A 7,741-nucleotide genomic window follows, 5' to 3' on the forward strand; every position below is an offset into this window, starting at 1 on the left:
AGAACGAGGAGGAACATGTCGCACTTTCTGTGATTTGCTTCCTGAGTGTACATGGCTGTGCTGCGCTGAGGTTCAGATGCTGCTCCACTCTCTCTCACACACGCACACACACACACACACTGTCTTTCTGTCAGAGGGAGGATGATGATGGACAGGTGAAAGCCACTGTCAGCTCCTGCCTGTCTTTTCTGTACAGTACTGGCAGGTGATGGTCATGAGACACATGTACCCAGCAAGCATTGTTCCAGATCGACACCTGTATTCATCCACAGCTTCCGGGTCCGATTTGGCGTGAACTCGGCCTCCACCTGCATGTCGCCATCTGCCAAAAAAGCGAGTCGGCTTAATGCAAACAAGAGTAAACACGCATGTACCGGCAAACACATACATAACGCAAACACACACACAATGCAAACACACGCGTACACAAAGGGGTCTGCCAGAGGGTTGCCGAGCATGCTCACCATGCATGATGACTGAAGCACTTTCTCTCCAAGCGCACATAGAGCCCTCGCCCCCACAGCAACGAGCGATCCGACCACACACTCAGTTTTCCCGTTCCTCTCACACACACACACACACACACACACACACACACACAGTTTCCCATGCCACTGTCAGGACTCTATTGTTGTCTTGTCCCACCACCATGAAGCCAAGCTTTCCTATAATAACGTGCTATCATTATAGAGACATACTGTAGATCTGTAAAGACTTATACACTGAAGAAGACTATACTGCCTATGAATGTATGTTAATACGGAATATATGCTGTGTCCAAAATGACTGTTGTCCCTTCTTTCAAAAGGGATTACGTGTGTGTGTGTGTGTGTGTGTGTGTGTGTGTGTGCGTGTGTGTGTGTGCGTGTATGAGCGAGAAAGAGAATGACAACAAAACAATGTTGCTAATAAGGAAAGAAAGAGCACGAGAGGGATAGTAAGAGGGAAAGTGAGAGAGAGTACATCCCCATTCCACCACCATGTCTTGTGACACACACACACACACACACAGCCCTGCTGACAGACAGACACATATTTCAATAAAATCCTCCATTTCCCGTGTCTTTCAGCTGCGTTATTATGTGGCCACAGTGTGCACTCTGCAGCATTTTGTCAGTGTGTGTGTGTGTGTGTGTGTGTTTGTGTGAGGTACATTACACCCCGAGGTCCTACCCATGTACCCCTGACACCTACAGACACAATTTAAATGCGACATATATCACTGAATGCAGCATATCAATCAGACGTAAATGGATGTGTTTCCCGCGGCGCTGGGAACCTGGTAGTCTGGTTTTGGGAAGAACCGGAGCGGCCGCTCGGGTTTCAGCGACCGCCTGATTGGGTTCGGGCTGAAGAGGGAACACAGGCAAGGAACACCGAGCTAGAACAGGGATTACAGCGAAATGCAGACCACATGGCACAAGCTTTTTCCCTCCTTCTGTCTCTATCAATATCATCCTGCCCCCCCCCCCCACTGAAGCTTGCTCGCTCTTTCTCCTGCAATATCTTTGACTTGCGCCGGTTCCAGTCCGCTCTCCCTCTGCAGAAAAGCGTAACCCTAACCCCTGTTGGTCTGCAACGGTGAGGATCTGTCCTTCATTAAGCCACCATGATGGCCGGGATGAGGTGGGTGGTGGGGGCCACACTGATTGGGAAATGTCTGTGGGCTCGTGTGTGTGTGTGTGTGTCCGCGCAGGCTGTCAGACAGCCAGATGTACAGTCAGACAGTCAGTTAGTCAGTCAGTCAGAGAAGTCTAATGCCTTTTGTGGTTTGCTGCGGTTGTGGCGGAGACAAGAGGCTGGGTTTTACCACTTAGTGTGTGTGTGTGTGTGTGTGTGTGTGTGTGTGTGTGTGTGTGTGTGTGTGTGTGTGTGTGTGTGTGTGTGTGTGTGTGTGTGTGTGTTTGGTGTCAAAGTTAAGATGCAACAAATATGGGGTTATAAATGCTGGTTCAAATATTTGTGGAATAAAAACGACTCACAGTTGGTATATCTTACATCAATATGGACAATTTTTAGGCCAGAAAAGAACCCAAAAATGTATACTCTATACATACACACCTTTGATAGACACATTCTACACAGAAACAGTGTGTAGTCTACTAAAACCAACTGCTTCATCATCAGGTCTTTCTCATCTTAGGACTCATTTTAAAAGTGTTTAACAGTGAGTTTAGCCTGTAGCGTAACTCATTTACCTACTGGATCAAGTTGCAGTTATGGCCAAATGTGGTAAAACCATAGACTGTATATAAGAAGTGGACGTAGTCATCGTGATGTCACCCTGCCGTTTGTGGACTGACGTTTTGAAGCCTTCGCTGTAGTCCTCTTTTTTGCAGCCAATGAACAGAAATGACCAAATTTGGAATACGGAGGAGCAACGTAGAGACGCCGTATAAGGCTCTGGTAGTGGCAGCTACCTGTCAATCACAGTGAGCCCGCCCTAAAGCATACTCTGCTTTAACTAAATGAACATCATGCTGTGTTGAAGAAGACTTGAAACTACAGACTGAGACCATAAACTCATGTTTACAATGTTTACTGAGGTAATAAATCAGGAGACTTCCATACAATCAGATATCTTTTTGCCACTGGAGGAGTCGCCCCCTGCTGGTCAGCAGAGAGAATGCACATTTTAAGACACATTAAGTTTTTCTTTGACAAATGTTTTCACAATAAAAGGGTGACGGTAATACTAGGAATGACCCTTTTTATGACTTGTAGGCTATATATTATCCCTGTACACAGATAAGTGTTGAATTCATAAGCAATACAATATAATCAGGTGTTTTGCTGCTGCAGCTGTACATAATCTGGTAAAACCAGCAGCTCATGGTGGCTAATGTTAGCTAATGTTAGCTAATGTTAGCTAATGTTAGCTAACGTTAGCTAATGTTAGCTAACGTTAGCTAACGTTAGGTAGATTTTGCTGTGTAATTAACATCCCTCTGCAAGTTAATTGACTTTCCTCTATATTACTATGACTATTACTCTGTAATCATCACTTGTGGCCGCCGTTCAGCAAAAGTTACATTAGCCGACATAAATCAAACATTTTACATGAAATTAGCGGCTTCATAAATGATGTGTATTATTTATGAGGAGATTATGAAGAGATTACAAATCATTACAAGATCATTAACCGCAACCCCTCGACTCTGTCATGGACTCGCCGCTACTCCCGAGCCGAGACGTTGAACCTGCGATGGTCTCAAGCAATACGCAAATGGGTTTCATCAAAGAATGCTAAAAATGCAAATTTTGAAGAAACAACGATATCAGATTTCTTTTTTAAAATAATGATCTTACCTCAACATAAGAAGCGAGAAGTAGTAGTGAGTAGTACACGTCCTGCATCTTTGACACATTACGATCCAAAAGGACAGTATCCAGGGGACGCACACTGTTATTCTATTGAACCTTGCGTTCGAGATCCTGTGTCAATACTTTGAATCAGCGCGAGAGAGACTAAATGCCCTCGCTGCAACCAGACCCATCCTCGCCCCACAGGTTTCAATTCTACGAACGAGGCTACAAACTCGGTATTGGTAAATAACTGAATGTGGCCACTGATCAATGCTGTATTTGCTAATATATCTTGCAGAAGTCTCAATTAGTGAAAGCAAGGGTGTAATTCTCCCGAAAGTGAAAGACTGTAGGGCAAAGTGGAAGATCTGGGAAAGGAGTGGAGCATCAAAGGGCTAGAGGGATTGGAAGAACAACTACAGGTCAGGTTTCATATTCAGAATCTAACTTCTTTATAGGGAATGATGTTCTTTATTTTTTCATCTTTCTTTTAATAACATATTGTCTTTAAATGACAAAATTGTCATGAAGCCTAGAAGTTCCACTCTCGAAGATTTCTTTGCACAAATGACCGATAGATAGATGGATATAGTTACTTTATTAATCCCGCAAGGGGACATTTTTTATGTTGGCAAACAACATCATAATGAATACAAAGTGATGTTTTGCCTGATTAGCATGTGTTATTCACAACCCACAGAAGCCGTGTACTTCTCTAACATCCTTCCTGAAGGTATGAGAGGTGATGAGATAACGCTGATGTGATTTCACCCTTTCTGAATACCCCAGGTTAAAGGTTTTCTGATGTCTCTCTCTCTCTCTCTCTCTCTCTCTCTCCCCCTCTGTCTGTCTGTCAGCGTGTGTCGTGAGTGTGAAGGGTTAACAGTGCAGGTTGGCTGGATATTAATGCCACTCGCTCAGAGAACCCGGGAGAAGGCTGGCTTTAGCCCAGGGCCCGGCCCTCCCAGGCCTCTCTCAAACTCCCAGATCTCTTCAGCATACTTCTCATATTAAAAGAAAACAAGTTACACAAATGAGACAGATGGTTCTTGTTTGTGATGACAGTTGCAATTCTCTCCCTCCCTCCCCCTCCTCCTTCCCTCTCGGCTTTTCCTCTGGTGTCTCCGCCGCTCTCTGCCCCCAGACGTCCACGTTGTGCAACACGAGCGAAGCGGCCGTGATGGTCGGGACTCACGGGGCCACACTCTCCACATCGGACATGGCTAGGTACTGGTAGTGCAGGGAACCGTCTATTTACTGGCTGCACTTTACTTTACACTGCTTTGAAGTTTCGCATCCTTTCTACCCACAAGTGCACATTAAGTCAATCAAACGGTGGGCAAACTGGGAGCTCCAGTGTTTTCGTTTTCATTCATTCTTTTTGAGGAAGGACATGAACCATTGACCTCCACCGCACCACCGTAACTGTTACGCAAAGGTAACTCGCTAACACTGTTTAGCTATGAACATCATTTATGAGGGAAACTAAGCTACTGTAACATATTTTCTTTTTAGCAAAATTCTTAAGTAAATTTGGAGCTCCGTCTGGTAAACAGTTACACGCTGTACACGTTTAGGGCTTTTATTGTGAAAAGGTCCGAGCAGAAGGAAGGGATCTGGCATGTGCCGCCTTTGTCAAGGTCCAGAGGAGTAATAAAGTTTTCCGTCTTGGTTGGAACTACGGAGCCTCCATGTAGTTGCACAACGTAGTGAACGCACAACGTGATTGGTTGATGCCTTCATTCTCGGCGCCAAAGTCCAGAAAAATTAAACCTCGTTCCTAAAAAAAAGAACAATTTCATTTGGAATAGTTCTGTGCAAACAAAAACAACAGCTCGGAAAAAATATATTGATGTGCAAATGAATCACAAACACACAAACACACACACGCACACACACACACCAGTGTGTAAAGGCTTTTTTGTGGCCTTTATTTAGCAGCAAAGACGGTGATTGTCAGCAGCAAACCTGACTTTAGACACCACGATGAAGTCTAACCAGGTCTGTCATTCACTTCTATCCAAACAAACTCACTGATCTTGATCACAGCGGATTCCAAGCAGTCATCTCGAGGCAACATTGTATCCCAGCAGATCAGATAAGAACAGATCAGTCGGGAGGAGTGAAAGTGACAACACACACACACACACACACACAGTGGATCAGGCTGGTGATGAGGGCTTGAGCTGCCACAGCTTCATCTCTGGATGCAGGTGGAGGATCACTGTGAGCTTACGTCTCCCCACACACACACACACACACACACTCTCCATCGATGGTCATAGCCGTGTGTCTGTCATCGGGGAGATTTTGTCTGAACTGCAAAGAACTTTCCCTTAACACCTGGACGCTAAACACCTAACAGTGTGTGTGTATGCGGGCCAAATGGGGTCGGGGTGTGTGTGTTCCGTGTATCTATTAGCCGACAGCAACCTGCCGTGTCAAAATAGCCCTTGCAGTGACCAGCGGTGGCGTCGCTTGACTGGCCCGGTCGTCAGACATGTACTCGAAAAAGACGTTGCGATGAGTGCGATGCTTGGATGTGCTTCTTTTAACAGCAGCAACACAATGCAACCACAACTACCTCACCAGAATGTGTTACAAAAAGAAAAAGGAATTAGGAATGAAAAGTATGAAATAGAATGATTACAGCATTAATAAACCAGATGCAAAATACCGTGAAACATGAGAAAATAAATGAATATAAATAGTGTACTTGGATTGTAATTGGCCTCCTCATCAGATTGGCATGTCCTCACTTATCCTACTTTAAACTGACTTTCTCAATGATTGAACATGCTGTGGACCTCAAATAAAGGTCGACCGAAAAAAATATCAACACCAGTTTAAGTATCCCTGTATTTAGAACATTTTCACTGCTGCCCTTTACAATGGCGAACTTGAAGCCGCTAAAACACATCTATGCTCTTTTCGTTTCACTCCATTGCAAAAACTGGAATTTTGACTGGCAGAGCACAAGAGTTCTGTGAGGTAAGAATGACTCTTTTTGCTTAGAAAGAGAGCAGATAACAGCTTCAGTTCCCCGTCAGAAAGGGTCGTGGACAATGACCCCGAACTATCCCTTTGAAGCTCGGCGCATAAAAACCCAAAACCATCTGAACGGACTAAAGCCAACTAAAAGCTGTACTTTCTGTGCTGCTTTTATCAGCAATACTTCCAAACAAATGGACCTTTTTTACAACTTGAATACACATTGTGAGGTAAGAAGTAAGACAGCTAACCTTTCGGTTCATACTATACCCCCCCCCCCCCCACACGATTGGCACTTCTCTCTTACTCACGCGCCCCCTCCTACCTGCTGGAGAGCGTTTAGACCAGGTAGACCGGCGCCAAGCCCCTCCAGCGTGGCCAACATCTACATGAGAACCACATTGTGCTCCGTGCGTTGGCACGAGCTTTGGACACTGGAACGGGCAGAGACTGTCAAAGGTTCAGCTCAGGCCTCATCCACAGACTCGAGATGTACTCTCCTGCGCACACATGGTGGCCCCGAGCCCTCGCACAGTGTACGGCTGAGACGTCTGAGCACCGATTTACCGCTGGGCTCTGATGAACTGCTTAAATCCTCAGCGTGTTTTTCATCAGTCCAGTATGTGTGTGTGTGTGTGTGTGTGTGTGTGTGTGTGTGTGTGTGTGTGTGTGTGTGTGTGTGTGTGTGTGTGTGTGTGTGTGTGTGTGTGTGTGCTTCAGGTAGTCAAAGTGTCCCCGGTGGGTTGCCTGATCATCACATTCCCACCTCCCTCTGCTCGTCCCACCCGGAGGAGACGCTCGGTCCAGGCTGCACGGTGATTGGACGACCTCAGAGGACAAAAAGCGTTTTTGCCTCATTTGTCAAATACGATGAAGACCGATGACGGCCAGGTGGTGTCTCTCTGCGTTTGTGTGTGGATGTAGAGGGCTGAGGAGAGTGTGTGTGTGTGTGTGTGCATGCGCACACCGATATTTCAGCAGAGAGGAATGCCCTTTGTTCAGCCCACGTGATAATTAATAGCTGTCAGCGTCTCTTCAGCGGAAGGAGGTGCTGACAGACAGCACTCCAGACACGCGGAGAATGCGCGAACGCGTCACAGGGGTGGAGGAGGCGGCCGAGGGTTGGCGTGCAGAGGTGAGGTGCGGTGCAACAGCCCTCTGAGCCGTCCCGTCTCAGATGATCCAGGTCACCAAACCTGGGACGTGTCACCCTCATTTGCTGCCATCTGAGGAATTCCTGGACATCTGTGAAAGCTGTGTGAGAGCAATAGTGATCTCTCAACACCAACACTCCCTCCTTTCGAAAAAGCCCCCCTGTGGCATTATGGGTAGAGCAGCTGACGTGGTATAACGTGCAAGACACACACAGGACTTTTGTCCAGGAGACTGCACTGGACACCAACGTCCAGTGCAAAACTAAAATGAAAGTTGTGGGTCGTTATAA

Source organism: Melanostigma gelatinosum, assembly GCF_949748355.1.
Source record: "Melanostigma gelatinosum genome assembly, chromosome: 3".
Lineage (NCBI taxonomy): Eukaryota > Metazoa > Chordata > Actinopteri > Perciformes > Zoarcidae > Melanostigma > Melanostigma gelatinosum.